Source organism: Trachypithecus francoisi, unplaced genomic scaffold (genome assembly GCF_009764315.1).
Source record: "Trachypithecus francoisi isolate TF-2019V2 unplaced genomic scaffold, Tfra_2.0 Lachesis_group6, whole genome shotgun sequence".
Taxonomy (NCBI): Eukaryota; Metazoa; Chordata; class Mammalia; order Primates; family Cercopithecidae; genus Trachypithecus; species Trachypithecus francoisi.
The window spans coordinates 44,842,585-44,856,970 of NW_022681471.1; the positions used below are offsets into that span (position 1 = coordinate 44,842,585).

General features: G+C 47.9%; 1 long non-coding RNA gene across 1 annotated transcript; it reads left to right on the forward strand.

The window, feature by feature from the left end:
* The first annotated feature begins 284 nt into the window (after positions 1 to 284).
* Positions 285 to 12,140, forward strand: LOC117077326. Its single transcript, XR_004434733.1, has 3 exons — positions 285 to 519; positions 2,135 to 2,253; positions 12,083 to 12,140. It is a non-coding gene; the product is annotated as an uncharacterized LOC117077326 (long non-coding RNA).
* Positions 12,141 to 14,386: the final 2,246 nt, after the last annotated feature.

Here is a 14,386-nt window from a genome sequence, read left to right on the forward strand (position 1 = left end):
GGTAGTCAGTGGGGGAAAAAAATTAGCAATGTTATGCTTAAAACATCTGGGAAATGGTAGCAGTCCTTTAAAAGCACCTGGCTGGGGGGTCTTTCCATTGGCCTTGCCCAGCTGTCTCCCTCCCACTCAGAACGAAATGTTCTGTCTTTTGTGGTTATAACCTTTTTTCACTTGGAATGACTTGCTATGTCTGGACGTTGATCAGGCTGCTGCTCTAAGACGCTCTCACGCAATAATAAATTACCCAGTAAGCCTTGTGTAAGATCTCCTCCCCCGCCCCCCCCACTTTTTTCCCCTCCCCGTTCTCCTCATCCCACTGGAAAGTCGCTGTGGTTGGTTCTTAGGCGGCTTCCAAGCCCATGCTGATCAGCATTACTTGCCTCTGGCCACCCTCCCCTGTGACTGGCAGCACATGTTTCCCCACGCGGCCCCGGCTTGGGGAGCATAAGGCATGTGGGCCTCCATGCGGCCGCCAGAGGAGGGCGGGACCGGGACGCTTCGCCCTGCCTGGGGCTCCTGGTGAGTTCCGGGTGACTGGAGTGGGGACAAGAGGCACCAGGGAAGGACGTGAGTTCTTTAGATTTTCCAAACGCCTCTGACACATGTCCTCACTCAGTGCTGCCCAAGAAAACAAAACAAGCTCCACTAACTAGGGAGGCGGGAAAAAGTGGGGGAGGCAGTGATGGCCTCAGAATCCCAGAACTACAGTGGGATGAGGGGTAGTCAGGGAGAGGTGCAGAGGCAGGCAGGGGTGGCTGCCTTGGCACAGCCTTGGAAGCCAAGCTTTGGGTTTTGGAGGAGAGCAGGGGTCAAATGCCTGAGAGCCTGCCTAAGCAGGTAAAGGGAAAGGGGAAAGTGGCCAGGGTGCAAGAGGGTGGTTCTCAAAATTGGCTGCAAATTATAATCACCTGGGGAGCTTTTACAACTCCGGACACCCCAGTCTCACACCAATGTTATCAGAATCCCAGGGGGTGAGACCTAGGCAGGAGTGTTTTTCTGAACTCCCCAGGTGGTTCCAATGTGCAGCTGACTCTGAAAACCAGCAGTGCAAGAGCTCGCTGCTCAGAGCTGGTCCCAAGCCCAGTAGCATGGACCACAAACTGGGAGCTTGTCAGAAATGCAGAATCTTGAGCCCCAGCTGGGATCTACTGAATCAGCATTTGCATTTAAAAACTAACAGCCCTATTAAAGTATCATTCACATGCCATAAAATTCACCTTTTTAATGTGTACAGTCAGCAGTTGTTAGTATATTCAGAATGACGTGCAACCACCACCTCTATCTGGTTCCATTTTCATCACCCCAAAAAGAAACCCCGGAACCTTTAGCAGTCAGTCCCTATTTCCCTCCCCACAGCCATGGGCAACCACTGCTGTACTTTCTGTCTCTAAGGATTTGCTCCGTCTGGATGTTGCAATTACACACATTACAGTTTGCAAAGCATTGGCATGAAAGACCCTCTAAAACAAACGGCCCTTACTCCCTTCCCACAATCATTGCCATGCAGCCATGAGGGTCCAGAGTTGCTAGATTCTCTGCTTTTTTGCAAAAGAAGCCAATATGTGGATTTTTATGGGAAATCTTCACTTTTTAAAAGGTTGGCAACTAATTCAAATTGATGGAAAACACTGTTCAGGCCAAACAAAACCTGCCCGAGGGCTGGATTCAGTCTGTTAGCGACCAGTTTGCAACTTCTGACAGTCACAGTTCTTACCCACACCCACCCAAATCCTTTCTACTCCAGCCATAGTCTGTTCTTTTTGTTCCAATTTCCATGAGTGTGGGAAAATTACTGCTTAGTAGCCTCCTTATAAAATATTCTCATCTTATTTTCCCTTCTCCAAATGGACAGCCAAGCATTTCTTGAGGACCCACTATGTGCTTAGTGCTTTCTATATTTTTGAATCACTTAAATCTTCACAACAACCTTTATGGCAGAGATTATTATCCAAGTTTTAAAGACGCAGAAACTGGAGCTCAGAGAGGTTAAGTAACTTTCCTGATGTTGCACAGCCACTAAGTGACAAAGCCTGAACTCTTTCCACCTCACTACACTGCCTCTACTTCACCAGTCTGCCCTGAGGCCATCTTTCATCTCTTTCTTCCTATTCTGCACCTTTTCCCTTTTCCCCAGATGATGGACATGGCTGTCTGATGAAGACTCTAGACTGTCACAGAGCATGGTCTCAACAAGCTTAGGACCCATGTTTGCTGGGGAGAGTCTCAGCTTCAAACACTCGGGCTTGTTTCCCCGTAAGTACATTCATCCTTGTCAAATATGTGTCCTGATATTTGGTTTGGAAAATGTGGTCCACAGAAGTGAGCTGTGCTCTATTTTGAGGCTGAATCATACTCAGCTTGTGGACAACTCCCTCCTTCACTTGGTGTTTTCCTTGTTTATTTGTGTCGAGCCAAATTATGTTGTTAGGTTTTGTCACTAACGAACCCCTTGCACACATCCCCGCTGAATTTCACCCGGTTTCACAGGACCTTCTTCTCTAACCCGTCCAACTGAAAGTCCTCCCCTCTCTGCTGTGGGTTTGGCCCCCCTCCCAACCTTCTGTCATTTTCAAGTCACTTCAGGCTTCGGAAAATTTTCTCCACCCTCCCAAAAGGTCCCATCTGGCTTCCTCCCTTCACTGCTCTGGAAACCCTGCATAGGCCTCCCTGAGTGGGGGAGGGAAGGCAACCTCCCTGGGGGGTTGGGGTGCCTCCCTGGGAGGGAGTGGGGTGGGGAGGACAGGTAAAGAGAAGCAGAATCTGCCCCCCTAAATTGATTGGGGGTGGAGGAGGATCTGGATGTGACTGGGAGTGTCCCCAGCTGGTAGCCTTTGGCTGGAACCTCTCTAGGCCAGCTCCAGACTTAATCTGGTCCCAGGAGAGTGTTAGGGGTCCATGGACCTCTTTTTCCGATCAGAGGGATCCTTAGTCCTGGGGGACCATTTGGCAGGAGGTCCTTTAACTCAGTCCTGGCCCCTGAGTACACCTCGTTGTCTGAGCGCTGCAGGCTCCCAGGCTGGTTGCTAGGTGCAGGGCTCAAACAATGTAGTGTGACAGTTCCGCAGCCCACCTCAGGGGCCTCCCCAAGCCACAAGGGTGTGGTTTGCAGTCTGGGTACATTCTGTACCCTCATTCTGGGGGCGGGCTTGTGGTTCCAAATGCTGTGCAGCCGAGCCCCGCCCATGCCTTTCCTCTCCAGCCACAAAAACAAGCTTGACACCAACCAAGAGGGGGGAATCGAAAAAAAAAAAAAAAAAAAAAAAAAGGCTGTTACTGTACAGCTGGTCCCTGGAGACTCTAAGGTGGCCCCGCCCCTTCCCCTTCCCCTGAAGGTTTCCCATGGGTGGAAGGCAACAGTGTCACTGGATGTCTACTACTGGTTCTTTCCTTCCTTCCCATGCCTTCCTGAATGGCTGCCTCAGCCACAAGCAACAACCTAGAGGAGATGCCAAGCAGTGCTCTCTAGGGACGAGCTGCCACTGTCTTCCCTAGAGCCCCTGAAACAGGGCTTTCCTTTCTCTGCCAGCACTAGGTATCTCCACATTCCTCTGGCCATTACTCTGACTGCTAGGTGCTCGGGCCTCTGCACCTCGATCATTATTATTAGCATCATTATATCAGCTACCACCGATTGAGGGCCTGTACGGTACTAGGTGCTTCTACCCTTTCACCATTTAATAATCACTATGAGGTAATCCTAGCTGATGCTTATCTCACACTCGTTGTAAGTGCTTTGCACATCTCATTTAATCCTCAACAATTTTGAGATGGGTCCCTGTACTATTTTACAGTCAAGGAAACTGAGGCACGGAGAGGTTAAACACTATGCCCAAGGTCATACTCTACTAAGTGGAGAATCAGGATTTGAACCCAAGTCCGCTACACTTGAATCGATGATCTTTCTGCTGGACTGGACTGCCTCCATTTCCCCCAGGACAATCCTGAAAACTGGACACCTCCTATCAGTCTTTTCACTGGAGAATAGGCTAGCTAACTTGGACCTCAGAGGAGAGGACAGCTCCCTGGAGAATCGGGGAGAGGCAGGAGCGACCTTTGCTCAGTTGCAGGATTCCCCAGGACCTAGGGAGTCAGGCCACACCCAGTTGCTTCTGCTGGGTGGCGATCTGTCTGCTCTGGAGTGGGGTGGGGTGGTGTGGTGCACACCACACGCGCACACACACACACACACACGCACACACGGAGTGGGGGGAAGGGAGATGGGGGGGTGAGGAAACTCACCGTCCCAGAGCTCTCTTGCACCCTCTTCAGGCAATAAGCTCTCACTGCTGTTCCTGTCCAGGTGACCAATTTTTGCCATAGGAGGCCCTATTTTTAGACCTCAAAACCTACCACCAATCTCTGGGCTGCAAGCTCAGTGGACTAGGCTGCTGCACGGGCTGTTTTGTTTTTTGTTTTCGTGGTGTTTTAAAAACTGTTACCATTTGAATCTTTTTTTTTTTTTTGAGAGGGAGTCTCTGTTGCCAGGCTGGAGTGCAACCTCCACCTCCCAGGTTGAAGTGATTCTCCTACCTCAGTCTCCCAAGCAGCTGGGACTACAGGCCCGTGCCACCATGCCTAGCTAATTTTTTTTTTTTTTTTTTGAGACAGAGTCTCGTTCTGTCGCCCGGGCTGGAGTGCAGTGGCACGATTTTGGCTCACTGCAAGCTCCCCCTCCCAGGTTCATGCCATTCTCCTGCCTCAGCCTCCCAGCTAGCGGGACTACAGGTGCCCGCCACCATGCCCGGCTAATTTATTTATTTATTTATCTATTTTTAGTAGAGACAGGGTTTCACGGTGTTAGCAAGGATGGTCTCGATCTCGACCTCATGATCCGCCCCCCTCAGTCTCCCCAAGTGCTGGGATTAACAGGTGTGAGCCACCACGCCCGGCCTAAAAATTGTTGCCATTTGAATCATTTTTAAGTGCATGATTCAGTGGCAATAAGTACATTTACATTATTCTGCAACAATTACCACTCTCCACCTCCAGAACTCTTTTCATGTTGCAAAACTCCGTACTCATTAAACAACAATCCCCCCCCACAAACCTGCCCCCAGAGTGAGGATAGAGAATATACCCATTCCCCTCCCCTAGCCTCTAGTATCATCATTCTATGTTCTGTCTCTTATGAATTTGACTATTTTAGGTCCCTAATATAAGTGGAATCATACAATATTTGTCCTTTTGTGTCTGGCTTATTCAGTTAACATAATCTTCATGTTGTAGCATGTGCCAGAGTTTCATTCCTATTAAGGCTGAGTAATTTTCTACTGTATGGATACACCACATTTTGTTTATCCATTCATCCATTGATAGACACTTGGGTTGTTTCCACCTTTGGACTATTGTGAAGAATGCTGCTGTAAACACTGGTGTACAAGTATCTGTCTGAGGCTCTGCTTTCAATTCTTTGGGGTATGCACCTAGGAGTGGATGTTGGGGCCATTTGCCCATTCCCTGAGGCAGCCTAGTGGTCTGGCCCCCCCTCAGAAGAAAGTTGCCTTCCCAGCTTTCTGCCCCAGCTCTGCTTTGTCTCTGTGCACACAACAGCACCTCTAGGAAAAGCACCTTCTTTCACCCCACCCTACCCTCCACCCCCGTCACCAATGAGTCCCAGCATCAACTGACTGGTGACTGGTGAGCCTATCTGGGCTTCCTTTTCTATTTTTCTACCCAGTGTACTTACGGTCACATTCTCTCCCCTTGAAGACCGTGTCAGTCTCTGGTTGCCCTCTTGTCAGCTCCCCAAGAGCAATGGACTTTTAAACGTGGGAGACAGGGCCGGGTGCTGTGGCTCACACCTGTAATCTTAGCACTTTGGGAGGCCGAGGCGAGCTGATCACCTGAAGTCAGGAGTTTGAGACCAGCCTGGCCAACATGGTGAAACTCCGTCTCTACTAAATATACAAAAGTTAGCTGGGCGTGGTAGTGTGTGCCTGTAATCCCAGCTACCTGGGAGGCTGAGGCAGGAGAATCACTGGAAACTGGGAGGCAGAGGCTGCAGTGAGCCAAGATCGTGCCACTGCACTCCAGCCTGAGTGACAGAGCAAGACTCCATCTCAAAAAAGAAAAAAAACTGGGAGACAGTGTGGTACAGCAGTTAAGGGCATGGGTTCTGGAGTCAGACAGCAAGGGTTTGAATACTGCCTTGTTTAACACCAGGCAAGCTACTTGACTTTGCCATGCCTGTGTCTCCATCTGTAAAATGGGAATAATAATTTATCTCAAGTGGTTATTAGGAATTAACTGATATACACAAAGCCATCAGTGCAGTACCTGGTACACAGTAACGGCTAAATAGCCAGGTACAGGCACAGTGGCTCATGCCTGTAATCCCAGCACTTTGGGAGGCCGAGGCAGGTGGATCACTTGAGGTCAGGAGTTCGAGACCAACCTGGCCAACATGGTGAAACCCCGTCTCTACTAAAAATACAAAAATTAGCCGGGCATGGTGCTGCACGCCTGTAATCCCAGCTACTTGGGTGGCCGAGGCAGGAGAATCACTTGAACCCGGGAGGTGGAGGCTGCAGTGAGCCCAGATTGCACCACTCCACTCCAGCCTGGGTGATAGAGTGAGAACCTTGTCTCAAAAATTAAAAAATAAATAGCCTAAATAAGTGGCAGCTGTTATTTGTTAAGTCCTCTTTCCCTTGCTGCCTCTTGGACAAAAAAAATGAGGTAGATAGTGGGAGCCACCTCAGCATGTTTTTCAGGGAGGATTGCTGATGAATTTGCAGACTTCCCTCCCCACTACCCCCCTTCTCCCTGTTGATAGTCTTCTCGGGTCATTGCCCCTCCACCTGTGTGAAATGCTTTTATGAAGTTAGTGTAACGAATATAAAGAATATAATGTTTGTTTTCTTCACTCTGCCGCTCCACACATTGTAGCCATTGTGTGCTCATTACCTGGAGGTTCTGTTGTGCTCCCACTCAGGCCAAATATGGTTCAAGAAGGCTGCCAAACCAGCTGGCTTTGAGAAGCCTGTCTTCCCCTTCAGGAACTTGCTAAGTTCAGAAGGTACATTGTTTATATCTTTCAGGGTGGGAAAGAAGCAGCCGGGCTCAGTGTATTTCATTCTTATCAGTAAAGATAGCCATATCTAGTTTGTCCTGTTGGTTAAAGTACCATATTAATAGGGTCTATTAATAGGGTCAAGTCCATCACTTCAGTCTACTGGGCCATTCTCCAAACGTTGATTGGGCACCTGTTACAAACCAAGCACTGTGGCATACAGAGAGAAGCAAAATAAGATAGCTGTCCTCGAGGCACCCAGGCCAAAATAATGCAATGCTCTGAGCACTCTGAGTTTGAAAAAACCTCCCACTGGCCAGACACAGTGGCTCACGCCTGTAATCCTAGCACTTTGGGAGGCCAAGGTGGGTGGATTGCCTGAGGTCAGGAGTTCATGACCAGCCTGGGCAACGTGGTGAAATCCCATCTCTACTAAAATACAAAAATTAGCTGGGTGTGCTGGCGGATACCTGTAATCCCAGCTACTCAGGAGGCTGAGGCAGGAGAATTGCTTGAACCCAGGAGGCGGAGGTTGCGGTGAGCAGAGATCGCGCCATTGCACTCCAGCCTGGGTGATGAGTGAAACTCCATCTCAAAAATAAAAAAAAAAATAAAAAAAGAGGAGGAGGAGGAGGAAGGAGGAGGAGAAGAAGGAGGAGGAGCAGCAGCCACCTCCCACAATGCCACCATTCTTCCAAGAGGAGTCAGGAATACTACTTCCCAGAGACAGTGCTGAGCTGACTTTTGTCTTGATTCTTGAAAGAGTAGTTTGTCAGACCAACACCTGGCAGAGAGGATAGGGCACGCCCCCAGGGAACAGGAAGCTTGTGTGCAGAGGGTCAAAACTTCTAGGGTGCTGAGGGAGATGCCAAGGATTGGCTGTAGCTAAAGCATAAGGAGCAAGGCAGGGGTAGCATGATGCAAGGCCAGGAAGGCAGGACCCAGAGCATGGTGAAGTCTTCTTCTTTTCTTTTCTTTTCTTTTCTTTTCTTTCTTTCTTTTTTTTTTTTTTGAGACAGAGTCTCTGTAGCCCAGGCTGGAGTGCAGTGGCACAACCTCAGCTCACTGCAACCTCCACCTCCCAGGTTCAAGCAATTCTCCTGCCTCAGCCTCCCGAGTAGCTGGGATTACAGGCATGTGCCACCACGCCCGTCTAATTTCTGTATTTTTAGTAGAGACGGGGTTTCGCCGTGTTGGCCAGGCTTGTCTCGAACTCCTGACCTGAAGTGATTCACCTGCCTCGGCCTCCCTAAGTGCTGGGGTTACAGCATGAGCCACCATGCCTGGCTCGGGAAGTCTTTTTCTATTGTCTTATTGTTTTCTTTCTTTTGTGAGAGTTTGGACTTTATCCTGCAGATTTTCCAGCTGAGCTTCCCAGAACACTAAAGTTCCACAGAGCTGCCTCTGTGGAACTACCCCAGTAGCTGCTGGTGGCGAGAGTGGAGGCAGGAGCGAGGAGGACAGTGGGCAGATGGGGCTATAGGATCAATACTCCACTCCAAAACACCCGCAATTACTTTTGCACCAGCCTAACAGAATAACTCCACTTTTACCTGTGTCAAAAGGTTTTGATTTGTTTTGTTTTGTTTTTTTAAACTTTTTCTGAGACAAGATCTCGCTCTGTCCAAAGCTGGAGTGCAGTGGCACCATCACGGCTCACTGCAGCCTTGACCTCCCGAACCCAAGCAATCCTCCCATCTCAGCCTCATGAGTAGCCGGGACTACAGGCATGTACCACCATGCCCGGCTAATTTTTTTTTAGTTTTTTTTACAGGCAGAGTCTCCCTGTTTCCCAGGCTGGTCTCAGCGACCCTCCTGCCTCAGCCTCCCAAAGTGCTGGGATTACAGGCATGAGCCACTGAACCCAGCCTTTTTAACTTTTTAAAAAGTCCCACTGTTTCAAAAAATCACCACCCACACACATTTTTAAAATTTCTATTGTGGACAATGGGCATATGTAAAGAATTTGGAGTAGGGGAGTTGATATATTTTACTTAAATATATATCTGACTGTTATATGGAGAATGAATTATAAGAGGGCATGATTGAAGGCAGAGAAACCAATGAGAAGTCCAGGAAAGAAAATGAGGTGGCTTGGACTGGGGCAAAAGCTATGGAAGTGGTGAGAAGTGATGGGAATAGGCCTATGTTGAAGTAGAATTGGCAGGATGCAATGATGGATTGGGGTGCAGGAGGTAATGGAGAAGATGTCAAGGATAACTTCTAGGTTTACTGCTTAAGGCTGCTTGTTGAGTGTCATTTCCTAAGGTGGGGAAGTCTGATTTGGGCAAAACTTGAGTTCAGTTTTGGCTAGATTCGTTTGGGATATCAGTGAGACATCCAAGTGGAAGTGTCATGTAAGTGGTTGGCTGTATGAGTCTGGAGTTGAGAGATGAGTTGTGAGTGGTGCTGGGAATCAGGATTCATCAGCAATGAAACTGAATGAGATTGTCTGAGAACTGAGTGCAGGTAGAGAAGAGGAGGGAATCTGAGGACTAAGTCCTGGACATTGCAACGTTTAGAGAGCCGAATGATTAGAAGGGCTTGGCAAAGGAGAGTGAGGAACAGCAGCCAGTGAGGTAGGAAATCCAGGAAAGTGTGAAGGAGTCCCAAAAGCCCAGTAAGAAAAGAGTTTCAAGAAGGACTGAATGATCAATGGAACAAATGGTGCTAAGAAGCACAGTAAGTTAAGGACAGACAATGACTGCTGGGATTGGTAAACTGGAGGAAACCAGGGACCTTGGCAAGAACAGCTTTTGTGAAGTGATGGGGATGGAAGCTAGATTGGAATGGGTTGAAAATGAACAGATTAAAAAGAGGAGTGGCCAGATGTGGTGGCTCATGTCTATAATCCCAGTGCTTTGGGAGGCCAAGGTGAGAGGATCACTTGAGGCCAGGAATTCAAAACCAACCTGGGCAATATAGCGAGACCCCCAGTCTCTACAAAACATAAAATAAAATAACAATTAGCCAGGTGCAGTGGCTCATGCCTGGGTCCAGCTACACAAGAGGCTGAGGCAAAAAAAAAAAAAAAAAAAAGTATATGGAAGTGAAACATTGAAGCCATGTGTGTAGACAATTATTTTAAGAGTTGTGTCTTGTTTTAGGAGGGTGGAATAATTCAGCTTGAGGCAAGTTGAATCTGAGATACCTATAAGACTTCCAGACAGAGTGTCCAGTTAGGCAGAGAGATACAGCCCTGAAGCACAGGAGAAATAAGGGCTTTGTAGATACAGATTGGCAAGTCAGTCATTCATAGGTAATCACTGAAGCTCTGGGATCTGATGAGTTGGAAGGAAGACAGTTATGGTGGTGAATAAAGATACACAGCCAAGTGCAGTGGCTCATTCCTGTAATCCCAGCACTTTTGAGGCCAAGGTTGGAGGACCGCTTAAGGCAAAGAGTTCCAGATCAGCCTGGGAAACACAGGGAAACTCTGCCTCTATAAAAAATAAAAAATCTAGCCCGGTGTGGTGGTGCATGCCTGTAGTCCCAGCTACTTGGGAGGCTGAGGTGAGAGAATTGCTTGGGCCTGGGAGGTCAATGTTACAGTGAGCCGTGATCATACTACTGCACCTCAGCATGAGTGACAGAGTGAGACTTGTCTCAAAAAAAAAAAAAAAAAAAGAAAAGAAAAAAGAAAAATACAGAGAATTGGGTGGAGCAGGTTAAAAGTTGAGGAAATTCCTGGCTGATGACCTGATAGAGCTAGTTAGCTTTGTCTCCTCCTAAAGACATAAGCTGGTCCATGAAGGCATGTGGGAAGACTTTTTGAGACCCAAGGCTGTGAGGGAATTGAGAGCTTTATGGTGAAGATGAGTCTGAATGGGGCCTAATTATTGATACTTTATGATCTGGAATCCAATTGTGTGAATGAGGTCATCACTGTATCAAGATACAAAACTAATCACTCAAGTTTTAAAAGAAAATGTAGGGCTGGGTATAGTGGTACACACCTGTAATTCCAGCACTTTGGGAGGTCAAGGTGGGAAGATTGCTTGAGCTCAGGAGCTCGACACCAGCTTAGGCAACATGGTGAAACCCCATCTCTACAAAAAATACAAAAATTAGCTGGGCATGGTGGCATGCGCCTGTAGTCTCAGCTACTTGGGAGGCTGAGGTGAGCGGATCACTTGAGCCAGGGAAGTCAAAGCTGCGAATATCACCATTGCACTCCAGCTTGGGTGACAGACCCTGTATTTTAAAAAAAATGTACATTGGCTGGGCGCCGTGGCTCAAGCCTGTAATCCCAGCGCTTTGGGAGGCCGAGACGGGCAGATCACAAGGTCAAGAGATCGAGAGCATCCTGGCTAACACGGTGAAACCCCGTCTCTACTAAAAAAATACAAAAAAAAAACTAGCCGGGCAAGGTGGCAGGTGCCTGTAGTCCCAGCTACTCCGGAGGCTGAGGCAGGAGAATGGCGTAAACCTGGGAGGCGGAGCTTGTAGTGAGCTGAGATCTGGCCACTGCACTTCAGCCTGGGCGACAGAGCGAGACTGTCTCACAAAAAAAAAAAAAAAAATGTACATTATAACACCATTTGTATAAAAATTTTAAAACCTCAGAAATTGGGCTAGGAGTGGTGGCTCACGCCTGTAATCCCAGCACTTTGGGAGGCCAAAGCAGGTGGATCATTTGATGCCAGGGGTTTGAGACTAGCCTGGTCAACATACCCAAACTATCTTTAGTAAAAATACAACAATTAGCTGGGCGTGGTGGTACACTCCTGTAGTCCCAGCTACCCTGGAGGCTGAGGCACAAGAATTGCTTGAATCCAGAGGTGGAGGTTGCAGTGAGCTGAGATCGCATCACTGCATTCCAGCCTGAGTGACAGAGTGAGACCTTGTCTCCAAAAAAAAAAAAAAATCAGAAATAATGGATGCCAGAAAAACCTCAGAAATCAGTATTATATTTATGGATATACACTATGTAGTAAACATAAGAAAACATACCACAGGAAGGACCCTCACCAACTACCAACTTGAGGATAATGGGAGGGTAGAAGGGGAATGGATGGGGAGAATGCTAATCGTATGTGTAATGTTTTCTTTCTTCTTTTTTTAAAAAAGGATCTAGGTCAAGACTAGCCTGGCCAAGATGATGAAACCTCGTCTCTACTAAAAATACTAAAAAACAAAAAAACAACTAGCCGCGCGTGGTGGCGGGCACCTGTAATCCCAGCTACCCGGGAGGCTGAGGCAGAGAATTGCTCGAACCTGGGAGGCGGAGGTTGCAGTGAGCTGAGATCGCGCCACTGCACTCCAGCCTTGGTGACAGAGCGAGACTCCGTCTCAAAAAAAAAAAAAAAGGATCTAGGGTAAATATGACAAAAAGTGAACATCTTGAATCTGGGTTGTGACTTCATGAAGTGCATATTATGATGGTGCCAACCTCACTGGGATGTCGTGAAGAATGAGATAATCCATCTAAAGTGCTTTGAACAGGCTGGGCATGGTGGCTCACGCCTGTAATCCCAGCACTGTAATGGTCTCAAAATAAATAAGTGCTTTGAACAGGACTGGTACATATAGACCCAGTAAGTATGAATCATTAGAATCAGCTGTTATTGTTTCTATACTTTGTTTCAAGGGTTTCTGAATCAAACATATTTATATTTAAAACCAAAAATAGCAACTCCATGTAGAAAGGCTACTATTAACTGCTGAGCACGTTCAGCTCAGATAGGACTATCAGGAAAACAGTAAAATGACATTTATTATGAGTCACTTCATCTAACTGCAGTGAGAAATGGACAATGCTGCAGAGGCATCAAAAGGAAATGCAGGCTGGGCACCATGGCTCACACCTGTAGTCCCAGCTACTCTGGAGGCTGAGGTGGGAGAATTGCTAGACCCCAGGAGGTTAAGGCTATAGTGTGCTAAGACCACAACTGCGAACAGCCACCGCACTGCAGCTTGAACAACATAGAGACAACCCTCTTAGGTTTTTTTTTGTTGTTTTTTTGTTTTGTTTTGTTTTAAAAAAAGGCAAGGCATGATGGCTCACGCCTGTAATTTCAGCATTTTGGGAGGCCGGGGCTGGTGGATCACTTGAGGCCAGGAGTACGGGACCAGCCTAGGCAACATGGTGAAACCTGGTCTCTACTAAAAATACAAAAATTAGCCCGGCGTGGTGGCGCATGCCTATAATCCCAGCTACTCGGGAGACTGAGGGAGGAGAACTGGTTGAATCTGGGAGGTGGAGGTTGCAGTGAGCCGAAATTGTGCCATCGCACTCCAGCCTGGGTGACAGAGCTATACTCCGTCTCAAAAAAGAAAAACATGGTCCAGAGAACAGACAGGACTTATGTGATGTTGCCTAGCCACTCAGTGGCAGGTGGGGCAACAGACAGAACTTGCATGACCTAATTTTTCTGTAGGGCCTTCATGCTTTTTTCGAGACCACTCTGCCTTCCTGGCCCTTCAGACTCTAAGCTCTTCACCTTGTCCTGGGATGCAGCTCCCTTCAAAAAATTCATCTCGTCTATGCAATACATCGTCATCTCATCAGCCTCACGGGAGCTTTTTCTTTTTTCTTTTTTCTTTTTTCTTTTTTTTTTTTTGAGACGGAATCTCACTCTGTCACCCAGGCTGGAGTGCAGTGGCACTCAGCTCACTGCAACCTCTGCCTCCCAGGTTCAAGTAATTCTGCCTCAACCTCCTGAGTAGTTGGGATTACAGGTATGCACCACCATGCCCAGGTAATTTTTGTATTTTCAGTAGAGATGGGGTTTCACCGTGTTGGCCAGGCTGGTCTCCAACTCTTGGCCTCAAGTTGATCCACCCGCCTTGGCCTCCCAAACTGTAGGGATTATAGACGTGAGCCACCACACCCAGCCCCTAGAGTTTTGCCCAGGTTGGTCCAGAGAGGTAGCCTTCCTTTATGATGGCTCTGCTCTAGCAGCATGCATTACTGAACCTTGGAAGGACAGACAACAGTCCTAATGTGTAGCCAAGCACCTGAGTTTTCAGTCCTAGAATGATCAAAGCAAGCATCTGAGGCTACACATGATGCATATGGAGGTGAGGATGCGGGCCGGGGGGTGAGGGGGCAGTGAAAAGCAGTAGAGGCCCTGCAAGTCCCAAGAGCAATGAGGGGCCAGATAGGACAAAAGGTTGAAGGGGAGAGTAATTGCCAGACAGGCCAGCGGGGAGCTCCAGGAAGCTGCTGAGAGGATATGATGGGGTTAAGAGAGGGTGGGTGGAGACCGAAGGTAGTGAGCCGCTGAGCCAGGCAGTTATTTAATTACTCCAACTTTGCCTTTTTTCAGAAGTGATTTCAGGTGGCTTGCAAGGGCACACAAAGTATATCAAGGCAGCATAAGTTAAAGACAGAAAAGCAGGGGAGGGTGGACACAAAATACAGCCAAGCAT